General features: G+C 42.4%; 1 long non-coding RNA gene across 2 annotated transcripts in view; it reads right to left on the reverse strand.

The window, feature by feature from the left end:
* Positions 1-356: 356 nt before the first annotated feature.
* Positions 357-22584, reverse strand: part of LOC113618289 (uncharacterized) — a 142132-nt gene continuing 119904 nt past the window's right edge. Inside the window, exons 4-6 of one of the 2 annotated variants that reach the window (XR_003431953.1) lie at positions 15858-15972; positions 5385-5512; positions 357-439 (exon numbers count right to left, since the gene is read on the reverse strand). This is a non-coding gene — a long non-coding RNA (uncharacterized LOC113618289). Of the gene's footprint in view, positions 440-5384; positions 5520-15857; positions 15973-22584 lie in introns of both variants that reach the window. The other variant, XR_003431954.1, reaches the window with a different exon arrangement.

The following is a 22584-nucleotide window of genomic DNA, read 5'->3' on the forward strand; positions in this document are numbered from 1 at the left end:
TGCGGAGCACGTGCTCTAGGCGCACGGGCTTCAGTAGTTGTGGCTCGAGGGCTCTAGAGCGTAGGCTCAGTAGTTGTGGCGCCGGGCTTCGTTGCTCTGTGGCAGGCATGTGGGATCTTCCCGGCAGAGGGCTCAAACCCGTGTCCCCTGCACTGACAGGCGGATTCTCAACCACTGTGCCACCAGGGAAGCCCTAGAGCTCTTTTTTGATTCCAGTTCATAAAGGATATAGAAGTGGGCTTACCTGGTGGCACAGTGGAGCTGGGAAAGGGGGACTGGGGCAGATTGAGAATAGCATTGAATGCCACATTTTGGTCACGTTTACTTAAGTGGTGGTGAGGGAGCAAAAGGTTTTCAATAAGCAACCGATGCCGTCTTGAATGGTAATGTCTTTGGCAATGTTGTGTAGGAATTGGAGGAACGTGTTTCAGGAAACAACCTATAGAAGAAACACACAAAGATAAGAATGGGCAGCACATTCAAAAATTCACAAATGGGCCAGTATTGCTAGGGAAGTGGAGGTGGCCTGGGAAAGCCAGTGGCAGCTCACGAGGCCATGGCAGGTGTGTGCCCAGGCACCCTCCCTTTGGTCCCCAATCTCCTGTCTGGGCGCCTAGGGCCCCCAGTGCGTGTCTCTGTACCCCATGGTTTCTCCTGCCCATGGTGTCATAACATGATCGGACTTCCTTCCCAGGCTACCAGTCCTTCTTGGCTCTTCATATGCTCCGTGCACGTGGGGCTCCTTGTCAGAGCCACTGTCAGATACATTTCCTCTGCCATGCTGCCCCATGGCACATCTACCTCCTGATAAGCCCCTGACCTCTTGTCTTGTGGGAGTAGAGGGCTCACAGAGCCCCTGGCTGCTTTAACTTCCAACTTCTGAGGAAAAAACCCAAAACAACCCAGAGTTAAGATCTCAAAGCCCTTTATAGTCTGTTAAATTGTGTGCAAACAGTATTATTGCCATCATTATGAGTTCCAGAATTCTGCAAATCCTTGGTGGTCAGGAGCCTGTGTGTTTTTCATTTCCTCTAAGGCACTTGGCATGGTCCTTTGGTGGTATATATGTCCTCAGTAAGTAATGATGGTAATGAATAGTGATAATGTATAGTTTATTTATCTCTGTGCTTACCCTTTCCAAGCATCGGGGTAATTTTTCTTCCAAACATTGGGGTCTGTGGACAATTTTAAGAGGTGCACTGAGGTTCAAGAGTTCTTTATTGATCCTTTTCTTTCCATTCTGGAATTTTAATAAAACAGCCACTGGCCATTAAAGCCCGCATATCATGAGAGTGTAGGAACGAAATTAAAGATGAGAAATTATTGGGACAAGGAGATACCACTTCATACCCATTAGGATGGCTATAATTAAAAAGACAGGTAAAAACAAGTGTTGATGAGGATGTGGAAAAATTAGAAACTTCATACATTGCTGATGGAAATGTAAAACAGTGCTTTTGAAAATTTGTCAGTTCCTCAGAATGTTTAACATAGAGTTATCATTTAATCCAGAAATTCCTAGAGATGTATCCAAGAGAATTGAAAACATATTCACACTAAAATTGATACATAAATGTTCTCTAAAGTATTAGTGATAGTAGCCAAAAAGTAAACAATCCAAATGTCCAACTGATGAATGGGTAAGTAAACGTGGTACATACATGCAATGGATTATTCTGCCATAAAAAGGAATGAACTTCTGATACATGCTACACCATGGATGAACCTTGAAATAATTATGCTACATTTAAGAAGCCAGTCACAGAAGACCATATTGTATGATTTTGTTTATATGAGATGTTCAGAAAAGACAACTCCATAGAGACAGAAGGTAGAATAGTGGTTGCGTACGACTGTATGTCAGGCAGGGAGGGAGACGGGACAGTGACCGCTAAGGGCTATGGGTTTTATTGGGAGGTGATGAAAATGTTCTAAAATTGATTGATGGTTACATTACTCCCTAAATATATTAAAAACCATTGAATTTTACATTTTAAGTGGATGAATTGCATGAAGTGTAAATTGTATCTCAGTAAAGCTCTTTCTAAAAAATAATTAGTGTGAAGAGAGATTTACAAGCATTTCAACCCTTGTTAGTGTTCACCTAGCTTCTAGTTCTGACCATCCCTCCATGATGACCTCCTCAACTCTGAGAGTAAAGTTGTGACTCCTGCTACAATTCTTTCCCTGTCCCTGCAAGGGACAGTAACTGTGGTTCGTATCCGACTCTTAGACTTCCTTCCTTCCTGAGTACTCCGTGGGCCATCCCCTACTTCTGCAGCATTAGCCCTGGTCCCTCAGGCTCTATAAATCACACTTGCCATTCTTCCCGCTCACTTTAAAGTGATCTGAGATACTTTGTATAAAGGATGAGGCAGCACATAAAAATAACTAGTATTGTACTGATTTTTCTCATCTGGTGGTTTGGGGGAAACATATTTGTAAAATTCTAGCAAATGTGAAAAGCCACAGAAAATTGCCTCTCATTCAGGTGGAGAAGCTAGATTTTTAATTTTGTTTTATTGATCAGTGAGGTAGGTACAATGATATTTTACTTCATAGTTTTCCTGCAGGAGCGACATTCACCCATCCTGCTGCAACTGCCAGGCCAACTTAGCTAGCGGGCCGTTCTATGTGTGCCAGAGGCAGCCGTGGAAAAGGCAGGGATTCCTGGGCTGGCAGCTCCATCTCCCCAAAGTGCAAATGCAACCTGAAGTATATGACTTACTAAGGGAGCACGTTGTTACAGACAAGTTGGAAGAGTCTGTTTGACAGCTGAAGTCAGACCATTTTGATTTTTACATAAAGATAGTTAAACATCGCTTTGACAGGTTTATTCTAATTTGGTAAAGGCAATAATTTTATGGGATGGTAACTGTTTCCTTGCAGTACTGATTCCTGCTGTTACTCTTGCATTTTCTTCTAATTGGCAGATTGATGGGCTCCCAAGAGTTTGCTCAGAAACCATTTGCAGAAGAAGAAAGACCAATCAGAGGAGCTTGCCTTCTCTCCTGAAAGATGAGTTCTAATAGTGTGGGTAAAGGGGCTAATTTTACACACATTTTACAAATGATTTCTGGCATACTCATGGACTTTTTACCTAAATTTAATTTGTATGAAAGTAATAAATGTGCTTAGTTTAAAAGTCCAATACTACTACAAGACTGAAAGAAAAACAGCAACCCTTTCCCCAACCGATCCCCTCCCCCAATTTCTTCTTCCATGAGATTCCAGGAAATTCCTTTCATCTCTTTAGCTGTACCTCCTGCTATTTACCTTCATATTTCTAAATGACAATATTATACTGCTATTTGTTTTTCAGTTACAGCTACTACCCATTAACCTCCTGTCGTGGAAATGAGGATTCCGCTCTCATGCTCCTCCACCTTGTCATCCTTGGAATTCCTTTTTCTTCTCTTCTCTGTTGGATCCTCTAATTTTTGTTTATTTGTTGTGACTGATGTTGTTAATCTCATGTCTTGCTCTTTCTTAACTACCTTGTTTTGGTGGAGCATATCCTCTAGGAACTTTCTGAAAAGTGACACATGGGAAATTCCCTGGCAGTCCAGTGGTTAGGACTCGGTGCTTTCACTGCCGTGGCCCCGGGTAGCCCAGGTTCAATCTCTAGGCGGGGAACTAAGAACCTGCAAGCCTCGAGGCACGGCCAAAAAAAAAAAAAAGTGACACATGGAAGATACATTTTGAGATCTTGTCCTTTTTTGCCATCATATTTGATTGAAAGCTTAGCTGGGTATGAGATTCTAGCTTGGAAATTATTTTCTCTTAGGACCTCAAAGGCATTATTCCATTGTCTTCTAACTTCTGGTACTGCTACTGAAGAGTCTGATACCATCCTGCTTCTGCATGTGATCTGTTATCTGTTCTCTCTGTCTCTGTCTCAGAGCTTTTATTCTTTATCCCCAGAAATCTACAATATCTTTGATATCTATCAATATCATTGTTGTGGGTTATTTTCAATCATTGTGTTGGGCCTTTGTGGAGCTCATTCAATCTGAAAAATATCCTTCGGGAAAGTTTTCTTATGTAATTTCTTTGATAGCTCCCTGGTCTGTTTTATTTGTTCTATCATCTTTCAGAAATTAGACTTCCTGAATTGATTCTCCAGCTTTCTCTTCTCCATACTTTTCCCTATTTATACTATTTTCTGGAAGAGTTAGTCAGTTATCTTCCAATTCTGTTACATTAAAAATTTCTGTTATCATGTATTTAATTTCCAAGAGCTTTCTATTGTACACTGGATATTCCTCTTTTCTAGCATCTTGCTATTTCCCTTCCTCTCTGAAGATAACAGTCATTATTCCCTGAAGTTTTGCCCTGATCCCTGCGTTGCCTCTGTGTCCTTTACCATACTTGCATCGTGGGACAGATAACTCAGTGTGCAGCTCCAACATGGCTTGAGCCAAATTAACATGAAGAAATCATTATTGAAATTTTCTTCTTTTTGTTTCTGGAGATACTGCACCATACTGAGTCTCTTCCTAATATATTTGACCCCTCCTCTCTCCCTTCAATGCATCCTCTTCTCTCCTTCTTTAATCGAGGGGCCATCATTTGATGGATCTGCTACTCTTCTGTTTCTAAATTTAAAAAGAAAAGACCCCCAACTTGGAGCTTTCCTTATTCTCATAGGTTCAACTAGTAGCTCTGTGTGAATCTATAGTGCTTCAATCTCTATTTCCAAACTGTTTCGTACACGAGACCTGGTTCTATATGCCTACTGCCTATCAGACATTTCCCTTTGAAGATTCTGACACAGTTCAAATGCAACATGTTTGCACCAAACTAACATCAAACCAATTTTCCACAGAATGAATGTCTGCTCCCAGTAGCATCTCCTTCACTCAGCCTCTCAGACTTGAAACTTGAGAACCAGTCAGTCTTACCTTTAATCTCAATAGCTGGCAACACTCAGCTGATGCTTACTCAGAATTTGAGAGTGTTCTACGTACTAGAGACTGTGGTGAGGTTAATGCTATGACAGGTTTAGGTCATGGTCTCTGCTCAAGGTGTTACCGTCTGTGATCTGGAAGTGCATGAGACTCAAGTTAGGGGTGTGTCTACGCATCTTCTAGATCACTACTGTTGCAGGCTGGGCTCTCCAGGAAGCAGACTCTGAGGTGGAGATTAATGCACAGAAAGTTTGGGGGCGGTGCTCTTGAGGTCAACACCCGAGTAGAGGAAGAGAAAGAAGCAGGAGTGGGCAAAGGGAAAAGTTGAGCTGTGCTGTCTTTGTGGCGGCCTCAGCAGACAGACGCTAAGGGGAGTTCAGAAGCTGAGACAGCAACTCTTCATAGAAGGAACCAGAGCTTTATATTTCCATGGACCAGTCATTGGATGCAGGCGACCTTAGGAAAGGGGCTGACCTTGGACAAAGCAGCTCCCTTTAGGAGAGGCAATCCCCGAGGGCTTTCTGTCAGCAGTGGGGAGAGTCACACCTTCATCCCCGAAGGGACATGTGGCATGTGGTGCTGCTTCCCGGCATCCACGAGATCTGTGGACTTAAGCATAGTCTTGGTCACCTCAGAGGTAGATAACAAATAGTCAGGGGTTGGTTGACTGAGTGAAGAATTCAGAAAGAATGAGGTAATCTTTCATTCATTCATTGTATTTCATGCCAACTGAACCCACTCAGGCTGCATTAGGTATTAAAGATAAAATGATAAAATTCACAGGCTCAGCCTTAAATAAGCTTGCAGTCTGGTAGGGACTACCAAAAAGTAAGCAAATACTATAATACCATGAGAATTATAAAACAGAGGATTATGGACTAAAAATGCATTTTCAAAGAAGATTTAGGACATGAAAAATACCAAATGAAAAAAGAGAATACAAACTGTTTAAACAGATTTGTTTAAGCATATTTTCCAGCATATGTTTTTGTTAAACCAGTGCTAAAAAATCCCTTGCAATCTGATTTGTAAACTTTCTGAACTATTTTTAAAAATTACCATTCACCTAGAAACACTACATGCACTGAACTGTTACAGGCAATATTGTCCTTGTCTTTTTTGCAGCTTTATTTTTTTTCCTTCTCTAAATATGTAAAAATGTATAAATATATGTATAGAAAAAAATTCTGGAAAGAAATTTATTGATTAACAGTACTTATAACCCCAAGTTGTTGACTTTTGTCTTAATTTTTTTCTCTTTAAGCTTGTTTTTTTTTTTTTTTGGTCTTGACCAAATTTTCCACTATAAGTCTGAGTGCCTTTTATAATGAAAGAAAAAGACTTTAAAATACAGTGTGAAAGTGTGACAAAGTCATGTGAACACAGAAGAAGAAAACTCAAGCCGTTAAGTGAGGGAGAGCTTCTCAGAAGAGGCATCACCTACGCCACGCCAAGCATGGAAGGTGAGTCGGAACGGCCAGGAGAAGGGAGGGGGCTCACGGTGCCTGTGCTTGAAGGACCTTTCAAGCAGAAAGGATGAAATGTGCCCCTGCCCCTGGATGTGAAGAAGCATGCAGGGTGAACTGCAAGTTCAGAAGGTCTGAGAACTAGGGAGCTTTTGAGTGGTGAGAGATGAGGCTGGAAGGGCAAGAAGCAGGCAGATCGTGAAGGGCTGGAGGAACAGGAATGTGGACTTCATCTGGGAGCCCCAGGCAGATGCTCCCACGACACCTAATACAGCTGAAAAGGACCCATGGCCGAATAAGGTATTGATTTTTTTTTTTTTCATTTTAACATCTTTATTGGAGAATAATTGCTTTACAATGGTATGTTAGTTTCAGCTTCACAACAAAATGAATCAGTTATATATATACTTATGTTCCCATATCTCTTCCCGCTTGCGTCTCCCTCCCTCCCACTCTCCCTATCCCACCCCTCTAGGTGGTCACAAAGCACCGAGCTGATCTCCCTGTGCTATGCGGCTGCTTCCCACTAGCTATCTGCCTTACGTTTGGTAGTGTATATATGTCCATGCCTCTCTCTCGCTTTGTCACCGTTTACCCTTCCCCCTCCCCATAGCCTCAAGTCCATTCTCTAGTAGTAAGTCTGTGTCTATATTCCTGTTTCACCCCTAGGTTTTTCATGACATTTTTTTTTCTTAAATTCCATATATATGTGTTAGCATATGGTATTTGTCTCTCTCTTTCTGACTTACTTCACTCTGTATGACAGACTCTAGGTCTATCCACCACATTACAAATAGCTCAATTTCGTTTCTTTTTATGGCTGAGTAATATTCCATTGTATATATGTGCCACATCTTCTTTATCCATTCATCCGATGATGGACACTTAGGTTGTTTCCATCTCTGGGCTATTGTAAATAGAGCTGCAATGAACATTTTGGTACATGACTCTTTTTGAATTATGGTTTTCTTATATGCCCAGTAGTGGGATTGCTGGGTCATATGGTAGTTCTATTTGTAGTTTTTTAAGGAACCTCCATACTGTTCTCCACAGTGGCTGTATCAATTTACATTCCCACCAACAGTGCAAGAGGGTTCCCTTTTCTCCACACCCTCTCCAGCATTTATTGTTTCTAGATTTTGTGATGATGGCCATTCTGACTGGTGTGAGATGATAGCTCATTGTAGTTTTTTTTTTTGTTTTTTTTTTCTCATTGTAGTTTTGATTTGCATTTCTCTAATGATTAGTGATGTTGAGCATTCTTTCATGTGTTTGTTGGCACTCTGTATATCTTCTTTGGAGAAATGTCTATTTAGGTCTTCTGCCCATTTTTGGATTGGGTTGTTTGTTTTTTTGTTATTAAGCTGCATGAGCTGCTTATAAATTTTGGAGATTAATCCTTTGTCGGTTGCTTCATTTGCAAATATTTTCTCCCATTCTGAGGGTTGTCTTTTGGTCTTCTTTATGGTTTCCTTTGCTGCGCAAAAACTTTTAAGTTTCATTAGGTCCCATTTGTTTACTTTTGTTTTTATTTCCATTTCTCTAGGAGGTGGGTCAAAAAGGACCTTGCTGTGATTTATGTCAGAGTGTCCTGCCTATGTTTTCCTCTAAGAGTTTGATAGTTTCTGGCCTTACATTTCGGTCTTTAATCCATTTTGAGCTTATTTTTGTGTATGGTGTTAGGGAGTGATCTAATCTCATACTTTTACATGTAGCTGTCCAGTTTTCCCAGCACCACTTATTGAAGAGGCTGTCCTTTCTCCACTGTACATTCCTGCCTCCTTTGTCAAAGATAAGGTGACCATATGTGCGTGGGTTTATCTCTGGGCTCTCTATCCTGTTCCATTGATCTATATTTCTGTTTTTTGTGCCAGTACCATACTGTCTTGATTACTGTAGCTTTGTAGTATAGTCTGAAGTCAGGAAGCCTGATTCCTCCAGCTCCGTTTTTCGTTCTCAAGATTGCTTTGGCTATTCGGGGTCTTTTGTGTTTCCATACAAATTGTGAAATTTTTTGTTCTAGTTCTGTGAAAAATGCCAGTGGTAATTTGATAGGGATTGCATTGAATCTGTAGATTGCTTTGGGTAGTAGAGTCATTTTCACAATGTTGATTCTTCCAATCCAAGAACATGGTATATCGCTCCATCTATTTGTATCATCTTTAATTTCTTTCATCAGTGTCTTATAATTTTCTGCATACAGGTCTTTTGTCTCCTTAGGTAGGTTTATTCCTAGATATTTTATTCTTTTTGTTGCAATGGTAAATGGGAGTGTTTTCTTGATTTCACTTTCAGATTTTTCATCCTTAGTGTATAGGAATGCCAGAGATTTCTGTGCATTAATTTTGTATCCTGCAACTTTACCAAATTCATTGATGAGCTCTAGTAGTTTTCTGGTAGCATCTTTAGGATTCTCTATATATAGTATCATGTCATCTGCAAAGAGTGACAGCTTTACTTCTTCTTTTCCGATTTGGATTCCTTTTATTTCCTTTTCTTCTCTGATTGCTGTGGCTAAAACTTCCAAAACTATGTTGAATAAGAGTGGTGAGAGTGGGCAACCTTGTCTTGTTCCTGATCTTAGTGGAAATGCTTTCAGTTTTTCACCATTGAGGACGATGTTGGCTGTGGGTTTGTCATATATGGCCTTTATTATGTTGAGGAAAGTTCCCTCTATGCCTACTTTCTGCAGGGTTTTTATCATAAATGGGTGTTGAATTTTGTCGAAAGCTTTTTCTGCATCTATTGAGATGATCATATGGTTTTTCTCCTTCAATTTGTTAATATGGTGTATCACGGTGATTGATTTGCGTATATTGAAGAATCCTTGCATTCCTGGAATAAACCCCACTTGATCATGGTGTATGATCCATTTAATGTGCTGCTGGATTCTGTTTGCTAGTATTTTGTTGAGGATTTTTGCATCTATGTTCATCAGTGATATTGGCCTGTAGTTTTCTTTCTTTGTGACATCCTTGTCTGGTTTTGGTATCAGGGTGATGGTGGCCTCGTAGAATGAGTTGGGGAGTGTTCCTCCCTCTGCTATATTTTGGAAGAGTTTGAGAAGGACAGGTGATAGCTCTTCTCTAAATGTTTGATAGAATTCGCCTGTGAAGCCATCTGGTCCTGGGCTTTTGCTTGTTGGAAGATTTTTAATCATAGTTTCAATTTCAGTGCTTGTGATTGGTCTGTTCATATTTTCTATTTCTTCCTGATTCAGTCTTGGCAGGTTGTGCCTTTCTAAGAATTTGTCCATTTCTTCCAGGTTGTCCATTTTATTGGCATAGAGTTGCTTGTAGTAATCTCTCATGATCTTTTGTATTTCTGCAGTGTCAGTTGTTACTTCTCCTTTTTCATTTCTAAATCTATTGATTTGAGTCTTCTCCCTTATTTTCTTGATGAGTCTGGCTAATGGTTTATCAATTTTGTTTATCCTTTCAAAGAACCAGCTTTTAGTTTTATTGATCTTTGCTATCGTTTCCTTCATTTCTTTTTCATTTATTTCTGATCTGATTTTTATGATTTCTTTCCTTCTGCTAACTTTGGGGATTTTTTGTTCTTCTTTCTCTAATTGCTTTAGGTGCAAGGTTAGGTTGTTTATTCGAGATGTTTCCTGTTTCTTAAGGTAGGATTGTATTGCTATAAACTTCCCTCTGAGAACTGCTTTTGCTGCATCCCATAGATTTTGAGTTGTCGTGTCTCCATTGTCATTTGTTTCTAGGTATTTTTTGATTTCCTCTTTGATTTCTTCAGTGATCACTTCGTTATTAAGTAGTGTATTGTTTAGCCTCCATGTGTTTGTATTTTTTACAGATCTTTTCCTGTAATTGATATCTAGTCTCATAGCGTTGTGGTCGGAAAAGATACTTGATACAATTTCAATTTTCTTAAATTTACCAAGGCTTGATTTGTGACCCAAGATATGATCTATCCTGGAGAATGTTTCATGAGCACTTGAGAAAAATGTGTATTCTGTTGTTTTTGGATGCAATGTCCTATAAATATCAATTAAGTCCATCTCGTTTAATGTATCATTTAAAGCTTGTGTTTCCTTATTTATTTTCATTTTGGATGATCTGTCCATTGGTGAAAGTGGGGTGTTAAAGTCCCCTACTATGAATGTGTTACTGTCGATTTCCCCTTTTATGGCTGTTAGTATTTGCCTTATGTATTGAGGTGCTCCTATGTTGGGTGCATAAATATTTACAATTGTTATATCTTCTTCTTGGATCGATCTCTTGATCATTATGTAGTGTCCTTCTTTGTCTCTTCTAATAGTCGTTGTTTTAAAGTCTATTTTGTCTGATATGAGAATTGCTACTCCAGCTTTCTTTTGGTTTCCATTTGCATGAAATACCTTTTTCCATCCCCTTACTTTCAGTCTGTATGTGTCTCTAGGTCTGAAGTGGGTCTCTTGTAGACAGCAAATATATGCATCTTGTTTTTGTATCCATTCAGCCAATCTGTGTCTTTTGGTGGGAGCATTTAGTCCATTTACATTTAAGGTAATTATCGATATGTATGTTCCCATTCCCATTTTCTTAATTGTTTTGGGTTCATTATTGTAGGTCTTTTCCTTCTCTTGTGTTTCTTGCCTAGAGAAGTTCCTTTAGCAGTTGTTGTAGAGCTGGTTTGGTGGTGCTGAACTCTCTCAGCTTTTGCTTGTCTGTAAAGGTTTTAATTTCTCCATCAAATCTGAATGAGATCCTTGCTGGGTAGAGTAATCTTGGTTGCAGGTTTTTCTCTTTCAACACTTTCAATATGTCCTGCCACTCCCTTCTGGCTTGCAGAGTTTCTGCTGAAAGATCAGCTGTTAACCTTATGGGGATTCCCTTGTGTGTTATTTGTTGTTTTTCCCTTGCTGCTTTTAATATGTTTTCTTTGTATTTAATTTTTGACAGTTTGATTAATATGTGTCTTGGCGTATTTCTCCTTGGATTTATCCTGTATGGGACTCTCTGTGCTTCCTGGACTTGATTAACTATTTCCTTTCCCATATTAGGGAAGTTTTCAACTATAATCTCTTCAAATATTTTCTCAGTCCCTTTCTTTTTCTCTTCTTCTTCTGGAACCCCTATAATTCGAATGTTGGTGCGTTTAATGTTGTCCCAGAGGTCTCTGAGACTGTCCTCAGTTCTTTTCATTCTTTTTTCTTTATTCTGCTCTGCAGTAGTTATTTCCACTATTTTATCTTACAGGTCACTTATCCGTTCTTCTGCCTCAGTTATCCTGCTATTGATCCCATCTAGAGTATTTTTCATTTCATTTATTGTGTTGTTCATCATTGTTTGTTTCATCTTTAGTTCTTCTAGGTCCTTGTTAACTGATTCTTGCATTTTGTCTATTCTTTTTCCAAGATTTTGGATCACCTTTACTATCATTATTCTGAATTCTTTTTCAGGTAGACTGCCTATTTCCTCTTCATTTGTTAGGTCTGGTGGGTTTTTATCTTGCTCCTTCATCTGCTGTGTGTTTTTCTGTCTTTTCATTTTGTTTATCTTACTGTGTTTGGGGTCTCCTTTTTGCAGGCTGAAGGTTCGTAGTTCCTGTTGTTTTTTGTGTCTGTCCCCAGTGGCTAAGGTTGGTTCAGTGGGTTGTGTAGGCTTCCTGATGGAGGGGACTAGTGCCTGTGTTCTGGTGGATGAGGCTGGATCTTGTCTTTTTGGTGGGCAGGTCCACGTCTGGTGGTGTGTTTTGGGGTGTCTGTAGACTTATTATGATTTTGGGCAGCCTCTCTGCTAATGGGTGGTGTTGTGTTCCTGTCTTGCTAGTTGTTTGGCATAGGATGTCCAGCACTGTAGCTTGCTGGTCGTTGAGTGAAGCTGGGTGCTGGCGTTGAGATGAGATCTCTGGGAGATTTTCGCCGTTTGATATTATGTGCAGCTGGGAGGCCTCTTGCAGACCAGTGTCCTGAAGTTGGCTCTCCCACGTCAAAGGCACAGCACTAACTCCTGGCTGCAGCACCAAGAGCCTTTCATCCACACGGCTCCTTAATTTGGGATGATTCGTTGTCTATTCATGTATTCCACAGATGCAGGGTACATCAAGTTGATTGTGGAGCTTTAATCCGCAGCTTCTGAGGCTGCTGGGAGAGATTTCCCTTTCTCTTCTTTGTTCTCACAGCTTTGGATTTGGCCCCGCCTGTGCGTGTAGGTTGCCAGAGGGCGTCTGTTCTTTGCTCAGACAGGACGGGGTTAAAGGAGCCGCTGATTCGGAGGCTCTGGCTCACTCAGGCCGGGGGCGGGGGGGGGGGGGGGGGGGGGGGGGGGGTCACGGAGGGCGGGGTGGGAGTGCAGGGTGGGCCTGCGGCGGCAGAGGCCGGCGTGACGTTGCTAGCCTGAGGCGCGCCGTGCGTTCTCCCGGGGGAGTTGTCCCTGGATCCTGGGACTCTGGCAGTGGCGGGCTGCACAGGCTCCCCGGAAGTGGGTGTGGATAGTGACCTGTGTTCGCACACAGGCTTCTTGGTGGCGGCAGCAGCGGCCTTAGCGTCTCATGTCTGTCTCTGGGCTCCGCACTTTTAGCCGCGGCTCGCGCCCGTCTCTGGAGCTCTCTTAAGCAGCATTCTTAATCCCCTCTCCTCGTGCACCAGGAAACAAAGAGGGACGTAAAAGTCTCTTGCCTCTTCGGCAGGTCCAGACTTTTCCCCGGATTCCCTCCCGGTGCACTAACGCCCTGCAGGCTGTGTTCACGCTGCCAACCTCAGTCCTCTCCTGGCGCTCCGACAGAAGCCGGAGCCTCAGCTCCCAGCCCCGCCCACCCCGTCGGGCGAGCAGACAAGCCTCTCGGCTGGTGAGTGCCGGTCGGCCCCGATCCTTTGCGCTGGAATCTCTCCGCTTTGCCCTCCGCACCCCTGTTGCTGTGCTCTCCTCCGCGGCTCCAAAGCTCCCCCACTCCGCCACCCGCAGTCTCCGCTTCCGAAGCTCCCCCACTCCGCCACCCACAGTCTCCGCCCGCGAAGGGGCTTCCTAGTGTGTGGACACTTTTCCTCCTTCACAGCTCCTTCCCGCTGGTGCAGGACCCGTCCCTATCCTTTTGTCTCTGTTTATTTTTTTCTTTTGCCCTAACCAGGTACGTGGGGGGTTCCTTGCCTTTTGGGAGGTCGTTCAGTAGGTGCTACGTAGGAGTTGTTCCACGCGTAGATGTATTTCTGGTGTATCTGTGGGGAGGAAGGTGATCTCCGAGTCTTACTCTTCCGCCATCTTCCCGGAAGTCTCCCAAGGTGTTGATTAATGGTTGCTGTTTTGTAAAACTCATTTAGAAACAAAAAGTGATTTAGAATGAAAAGCTTCATGCGTGGCATAGAGTTTCCCAGCCACAGCAAGGTGACCTGACTCAGGCAGGGAAATCAGTCTGCTGAACATGGAGAGAAGACGATTTAGACACGAACACCTGCATGCGTGCACGCCCACACCCCCTTAAGACTCTAGCATCTGTATTTTGAAAAGGAGAAGAACAGAGCCAGCCCAGGCTCACTTTGCAGACTTCAGAGGTGAGCACCAAGCTTCTCAGGTAGCCCTTACCCATGACTCTGCACTCTCCACAGGTCACTAACAGTGTTAACTGTTTGCAGCCTGGGAACCCGTTACAAACACATGTTCGGGCCTTCCCTGTCTAAAGCTGCCGGGATGTGTTTTGCTGAGCATTTATCTTCCCTTTGCAGAGCTCAGCACGTCTACGTGGTGTGCACCAGCTGGGCTGGGCTGCCTGGAGATCTGCCTTTCTCTAGGGCACCTTGGATAGCACCCACGCTGTGTCCCTGCCTCCATCCTCGGTGTGTGTGTGTGTGGAGAACCAGCGGGCACCGCGGGCACCGCTTTTGCTCCTGCACTGGCCCCTCCTCCTCCAGCCCCACCAGCGCTGCCTGGTGGACTGTTACCCTCTCTCACTCGGACAGTTGCAATACTTCTCACTGCAGCCCTGCTCCCTCCACCTGTTCTCCACTCGACCACCTGGACAATCTCTGAAGCAGAGAAATGAGGGAGTCGCCTGCTCAAATGACTCTGAATGACTCTGATTACCTCTGGCAGAGTCCAAACTCCCCCGCCCTGTTTTCCAGGCCCGTCACCTACTCACGGCCCTCCACAGTCTGGCCTCAGGCTTCCTCTGTGGACCCATGTGGGAGCACTTGCCATCAGAGACACAGACATCGCAGGCTCACCCCTCACAGCCCTGCTTATTCTGTAATATTTTCACCTTCTTTGCCAGGGTGTGGTGGGAAGTATGAACTTTGGAATCAGCCCAGCCTGGGTTTTATTCCAGTAATAGCATTACTGAGTATGAGATCTAGGATAAGGTATTTAATCTCCCTTACAAATGAGGAACTGTAGCGGGAGGGGGCTTATCCTGTTGCCTTAGCTTCCCAGTGAATCTCCGGGGTGGCCATGAGGTGATAAGGAACCCCATGTGAAAGAGTAGAACAAGACATATTCCTTGGGATTTACAAAGAGGGGCCTACGAGATCCAGCAATCATGGCCCCAAAAGACTGTGTGAGAGAAGGCTAGAGAGGAAGTGAACTTCATGAGGTTTACACATTCGATTTGCCCAGTAACCTCATCTCACTGGAGGTGAGAGGGCAGAATCTCTCTCAAGATAGAGGGTGAAGCTTTCCACCAAAAAACCCTCCTCAGAAAAATTCCCCTTTCCCCTCTCTCGGTGTCTTCAGCCTCAACATCCCTTTACAGAAACAAAGATGTTAGTTAAAAAATCATGACACCACAACACATGAGCTGTCCAAGGGAAAAATGTAGCAAGAGGCAACCAATTACTACCAGAGCAACTGGGTGGTGGCCAATGTGGTTGCAGCAGCCAAAGTGTCTTGTTTCTCAAAAGCTCTGCTGAGAATTTATTGCCCATCTTCTTCTAGTCAAGGAAGGTTCGTTGTAAGGTTGCCAGCTTGCTCAAATAAAGAGAGAAGGCTATTGAACAATTACAGGGGCAGCTCATGCAGTCAGGCACAGCTGGTCTTCATGGGGACTGCAGATGGGCACTGGGAAGCCAGGAGGGATCCAGGCAGATTTAAACCTGACCTGAGTCTGAAGTTTTGTATTAGTCTGGTCTGGACTTTGTCATACCTGAAATTGGGACTGGTTTCATAACTGCAAGTGAGAAGGAAAGGTAGGAATCTGGTATTGTCGAATTTCTGACAGACTGTGTTTGAAGGAGATAAAGGTGTTTCTAGACTGAAGCCTAGTTCATTGGGCTCCTTCAGTAAATAAGTATATCCAGTATGTAAAAACATCTAGAATAGTGTTTGGCATATAGTAAGTGCTCAATAATTACTAGCTATACTAACAATGGTTATTATTATTATAGTATGATCACCCAGTGCCTGGCACAGAGTATTATGATGAGTTATTCAAGTGCATATCTCTCCCTCCACTAGACCAACACTCCCTTTGTTCCATAAGTAGTAGGTCTGGTAAGAGCAACCTGCATGAACATGATTCTCTGTACCCAACAAGGATGAGCCACGATACTCACAGAAAATAGTGGGACCTGGAGAGCTTGATGCACAACAGCAGAGCATGTGTTCATTGGCTCTGACCGACTACTGCACCGACATGCTGGAGTTCTGGATTCTTTTCAGATACGACTTCTGACAAGAAACAGGGGCAAAAAGATGTAAGCGAGAGAGATAGAAGGGAAGAGAAAGGACATCTCTAGGTGGCCTACTGCATGCCAGGGACTGCGCTGGGCCCTTTACATTTGGTATCTCATTTAACAAGATTAAATAATGAACAAGTGCAAATGGTGGCTTTTATCACCCTCACAGAACATGGATACATTTTAAAAATGTGAAATGCTGGTCCAGAGAGCTCTGAGCCTTTTTTCTTCCATTATAATTCTTGTGTAAACATGAAACTACACAAGTTTAAAGATGGAGCCTCCCGGGCTTCCCTGGTGGCGCAGTGGTTAAGAGTCCGCCTGCAGATGCGGGGGACCCGAGTTCGTGCCCCGGTCCGGGAGGATCCCACATGCCGCGGAGCGGCTGGGCCCGTGAGCCATGGCCGCTGAGCCTGCGCGTCCGGAGCCTGTGCTCCACAACGGGAGAGGCCACAACAGTGAGAGGCCCATGTACCGCAAAAAAAAAAAAGATGGAGCCTCCCTGGACACAAGCATAAGAGTTCCTAATATAATCAAAATCCTCTTATTTATTTTCTTGCCTAAGTGGCTTCTCCCAGGAGGACAGCAGTTGCATTTCTTTCGTTCTGTGTGGCAGTAGTTGCAAATTAATGTTCTCTGCCATCAAAACAGCTCTACACACTTCTGCCAAAGGTAGTTATCTCATCTGATAACAGGTACAGCCTTGAGACGGTGGAGTTTTAAACCCCAGATCTTAGAAAGTCTGGGCAATTAGCCACTCACTTGCAGAAAAGAGCGAGGAAGGCCAAGACAGCAGTAAAACAAAAACTTGTATGACAGCTGTTGTTCCAAATAATATCTGCAATTATGCTTCTAGATTGTTCTCTCCATCTATAGCCTAGAGTAAGTGAATTGAGGTGGTAAATAGGAGGAAAAAGAAGGCAAAGAATGGAGAGGTGATGAATAATTAGCAGGTTCTCAGCTTAGCATTCCAGGTGGTGGGTATTAGCTGGAGAATGCCTTCACTTTCAAACAGAGATCGGAAGGCATACGCCTAAGAAAAAGCTACAGAAATGTCACTTGAGAGAGAATTTTAGAATCAAGATATATATGAAGCACATTAAATGAAGGATATACTACAAGATTAGAATTACATCTATACACAAACCCGTAGAATTAAGTTATACCAGTATAAAAATTTGTTGAATTAAATACATAGGTTTTTGATGTTTATCAGCCAGAGTGTATTTTTCAGTTTAGAAGTTGCTTGTGGGAAAAACTACTGGCTCTAGAATAAGCATTTCTTGGCATGGATCTTAGCATGGTTGTATCTGGAAAGAATTTACTTCCAGAGACCTGGCTGGAGATAGGAGGTGAATTCAGCCATAAATACATCTACATGGTTTGGTTCAGTAAAAACTCCATGTACCCTGTTAAAAGAATATTACTTTATCTTTCACTACTTATGTTGAACAATTCTAAAACCTAACTGTCTTGCTCATCTGGTTTCAGGTTTATATGGAAAAGTGGGCATAAGAAGTCCACTTAGTTCAAAGCTTGTGGCATGTGGGGTTAGAGGCCTCCAGTTAGTGTCCCAGATTTGCCCCGACTGGCTCTGTGAGCAACATTGCCTCAGCAGACTCGTTGGCTGCCTACCGGCTATTCACTCTCTTCTTGCCCCTCACTTCAGAAACACCATTTTGCCCACAGCAGCGATATGTCCAACTCAGAATACTCACCGCCCAGGACTCCTTGCAGCTAAGGCTGAGGCTTCATTTTCTAACCTATTGAATATATTCTCTTATTACAACTGAGTGATCTCCTCTATTGCATGCATGGTTCTAGATTTTATTCTCAGAATATTACATTAAAAAGGAAATAGTGTGGGACTTCCCTGGTGGCGCAGTGGTTAAGAATCTGCCTGCCAGTGCAGGGGACACGGGTTCAATCTCTGGTCCGGGAAGATCCCACGTGCCACAGAGCAACAAAGCCCGTGCTCCACAACTACCGAAGCCCGCTCGCTTAGAGCCTGCGAGCCACAACAAGAGAAGCCACCGCAATGAGAAGCCCTCACACCGTGACGAAGAGTAGCCCCTGCTCGCCGCAACTAGAGAAAGCCCGTGTGCAGTAATGCACACGCATTGGGTTGCACACACAAGACCCAATGCAGACAAAAATAAATAAATAAAATAAATAAATTTATTTTTTAAAAAAAAAGGAAATAGTAGTTTAACCATGACTCCAGTAAAAGGAACCAGGCTAAACGACCTCTTGCCCATCTTCTTGTCTACTTATCTGAAAAGGAGTCATTCTAGAACTAAGCTCCATTTGATGTGTGGCATCAGGGAGCCCTGACACTTAAGGGTAAGATTTCTATCAGAAGAATGAATCAGGGTTTAAACTGGGAAATATTCAATTCAGAAACAATTTTTAAAGTTTTACAAGGTTTCACGTAGTGTTCACTGTTGACTATCTTTTAAAAAACTGAAGATCCCAGGATTGAAGAATCATAGGTACTTTTTAGTTTTCTTTATACTTCTCTATGTTTTCCAAATATTCTACAATAAAGATTTACCACTCTATAACCAGAAAAGAAAGATATTTTGGAGTACAATGAAAGGGTTTAGAGAAAAAAAGAAAGGCCTGATAAATATAATTTCCTTAGAGAATAGCATTACATAAAATAATATTAATAAAAATAAATGTCAGCATTGACATTTTCATCAAATATGCTTTTGAATGTCAGCTGAAGTTTGCTTCTATCATGTGTGCATTCCAAGTAACTGAAATATTTAACGTCTGAGGATTTAATAAGATACTCTGTAAAATTCCCACTGATCTAATAATTTTTCTCCTTATGGACAGACAAGAGAAGCCCATTATCTTCAATGCAGGATTCTGCTTACATAAATAGCCTAAATCATGGGGCTGGAAACAAGAACTGAGCAAGTCCAAATAACTCCCGGCTAACACTAGTATGACATTTGGTTAGGGAAGATGTCCCAAGAGGAATGTAAACTATTTGTAAACATCCTGTTACTAAAACTCGGACATAAAAAGAATGACAAATGGACTGGATTCAGCAACTTGATTCTAAGCACGCATGCGTTTGGCTCCCGTGAATACATTTTTGGCACATACTATTTTTCATGTTCTCTTATGTGGATATCGTCCCTACCGTCTGAGGAAAGATCAATCAACATTTACTACTTGCCCAAGAACAGGTTGAGAGCAATCAGCACCCTCACTGCTGGCCCTGAGGTCGAGCAGAGTGAGTCACAGAATTCTCATTCCTTGCTGAGTCTCCCATCCAATTTCCCTCCAAGGCTCACCCCTGGGGACTGATTACAACCATCTGCTTAAGAGCTATAACTCTGACCAAAAACATTAAAAGCTACAAATTGTTAAACAGAAGGAATACAAGAACAACAAGGCAAAATGACTAGATCTCAAACCATGCTTGGAATTCATTATCCCCAAACAGCTTCCAGTGCATCCAGCTGAGATCTCAGAAGGTACCAGTCAAGTGGCGAGGGAGTGACAGGCTGAGGCTTCCACTGGAGTTGGACCAGTCCACGTATGGGTCCAGGAGCTCGGACACAGTGTTCGAATGTCACTGCTACATTTTCTCTGCTTACAGTCCAGCTCCATTTGGGAGAATTTGTGGAAGGGCTTTTTTTGGTCTGGGTAGTTTCTTTATTGGCAGATTTACTCTTTCAAGATATTTTTAAGGCAAAGGAAGTGTAATAGGAAACCTGCAGCATATTAAGAGTTAGATATTCCCTTGGAAAAAGTGGGATGATTAAGAGAACACTTTGAAGCAGGCAATGTGTGATCAATATGTGGAGAGAGAGGATCAAGACAAGGAAATCTTTACTAGAAAGAGACAAGAGAAGAGGATTTCAGTGTTAACGCCGTTTAAAAGCCAGGCGTTCCTCTGATAATGAACTGTAGCTACAAACCACAAGGGATAACTGCCTATTGCTTTATTAAAAAGTAAAAAGATGAGAATGTCTAGACAAGAAAAATATCAGAGATCATGTCTTAAATGTTCTTGTACTGGAAAACAGAAAACCTTATACAGTTCCTTCTCACTTTCCTGCTTTCTTACAACCAAAACCCAAGAGGTGAGGAATTGTGGAGGGAATTTTTCTGGGACCCAAGGCCATTCCCACATAAAAGACCGGCAGGTGCTTCAACATGCCTGAAGCCTTCCTTCTCATCAAAGGAGATAAGACAGTAGGTGCTTTGAGGGTAGGGTCAGTATCCGAATTTTTTTTACATCCCCTTCTCCCCAAACACTGTATTAACCACTGAGAAGCCTCTCAATAAACGCTAGATGCACTGAGTGAACTGAATTGTAATAACTTGGGTTTTTGTTGACCTTGTTCTTTAAGTCATATTTTCTGTCAGTTGTTTAGATTTGCATCTCAGTATGAATCGTACACAAGGCTTAGGAAAGATGAAAGAAGGATGGAGAACAAGGACTGATGAGTTCGGGATAACGTGAGTGAAATATGGTCTCGACTGCACCCATCTGTTAAATGAGGAAGATGGACGAGGATGACCTCTAAGTTCTTTCCAGCTTTAACACATTATGAGCTTTGCTGCATCTCCCCTCTCATTGATATTTTTGCTTTTAGCACCTCACAATTCGACCCCTTTCTGAAATACTGCATTTTCTATTCATTCCATCACTATTAATCTAAAATATTGGAATGTCCAACAAAGACGGGCTTTAAAATAAAGTATTTACTAAATAAAATAGGAGACATCCCTATAACAGAATACTGTTGACAGTACGGCTGGTAACATATTGACATTGTCGCTAGACGGCCATTTATTAAAGTGGAAAGTTGTTCATAAGTTAAAAAAAGTTAAAAACCATGATATCATAGCAAAGGAAACCCTGGAATATCTGCAAAGAGATTCACCAACATATGATTCTCTCCCAACGGTGGGATTATGAGTGACTTTTATTTTTCTTTTTGGATTAATGCATTTTCTAATATTTTTACAATGAACATAGATTACTTATGCTGTAAAACAGGAAAGAAATAAAAGACTGCATCTCAAATCATCCTAAAAAGATTGCTTGGGCTATTCTTAAACTTTCTATGGAAAGTGATTCCTTGCCCTCCATTTATCCATTCAAGGCTTCTTACTGACTTCACAGCGAGGCTGCAGATTTCCACTTGACCCAGAATTGGTCCTCCGGTTTGCATCAGCTCCACCTTCGCTAAGTCTCTCCCCAAATACTGCCTCTTCCCATTTCTTCTGGACTGGATCCAGTTGGCTGCTTCTAGGTTCCATCTTGTGTCATAGAGAATGAAAACAGGCTAAAAGCTCTATTCCCAGACTTCTCTGAGGCTGTGGTTCAATTTAGGTTCTGCAGTGAGATGCTCTCGCATGAAGATCAGAAGGCAGGAGGAGACAGATGCTGTCTTCCTGCAGTGTTGCTGCTTAACACAGACACTGACACTGGCTGCAGCAGCTCAGCTCTACCAGCTCACGTGTGGTGGGTGGCCCTGGAGTGGCCAGATTGGTGGCAGTACAGTCTTGGCAGTTTCCTGATCTCTGCATCACAACTACTGTAGTGTGACCTTGAAGCCAAAAGAACCCCTGACTTATTCCTCCAGTCCTTCCAATGATACTGTAGGCACCTAATTCCCTATGTTGCATCTCTTTCTGCTTGACATGCCTGGAGTGGTTTATTTTTCCTGCATTGAAACCTGAGAGACACATCATCCAGGCAGAGTCTATTGGCCATGTAAAGCCTGCTTCACATCCCATCTTCTCCATGAAGACGTCACTGAAGAGTGTGTAGATCTACCTAATACTAGACTAGAGCTGAGGAAACAGACTGCTGAAGGTTCCCTTGCAGGGCTTCAATTTGTTTTCTGTTTGGGGTTTCATTATAAGATTTCCTTGAACAAAGTGTTCCTTATCAAAAAGAGCTCTGGAACCCACTGGACAACCTTAAGACCAGAATCTTCTTGCAAAGAATATGCTATTTCTTGTAAAATATCTGTGATGTTGCAACCAAAAGGAATAGAGCCAAGAATGGGGTTCATTCTAGGCTTTCCTTGAGATATGGGACTTGCACGTTTCAATGCGGCTCCTTTTAGACATAAACCCCCACCCTTCCCACTTCAGTTAAGCCCTGCCCCATCTTCAGTGAGACAGGAAACAGCTGCTCATCATCCTGTCTTTAGCATCCTCTCGAGTCTGTGCAATCTCTCCTCCCCACCATTTTCAAATTTTTGTGCCTATCTAAAGTGAAATTTGAAGATTTCTGCAAAAGGATTGATAATTTATATCATTTTGTGCATTGGGGCTGCAAGAAAATCGGCGTCTAGCAAGATCCTTACTGTGCTCTGTCCCATCACGGTAAGGATCAAAAATAAGAGCTTGAAATAGAAATGCCTCTTTTTCACCCATAAAGTTGAGTAGTTCATCTGACATACATGCAAAACTAATAATTGTAGATTTAGTACATTACTCTGTAAATCTGAACTTGAAGACCCACAAAATAATTTTGTTCGGACTACAGATCCTATAGAAGTGGGGATCACCGCTCGGTCCCCAAAGATGTTATAAAGAAAGAACAGTATGAGAATAATGA

The sequence above is a fragment of the Aethalodelphis obliquidens genome, unplaced genomic scaffold (genome assembly GCF_003676395.1).
Source record: "Aethalodelphis obliquidens isolate GAN/ISIS:26980383/991018 unplaced genomic scaffold, ASM367639v1 scaffold5, whole genome shotgun sequence".
NCBI lineage: Eukaryota > Metazoa > Chordata > Mammalia > Artiodactyla > Delphinidae > Aethalodelphis > Aethalodelphis obliquidens.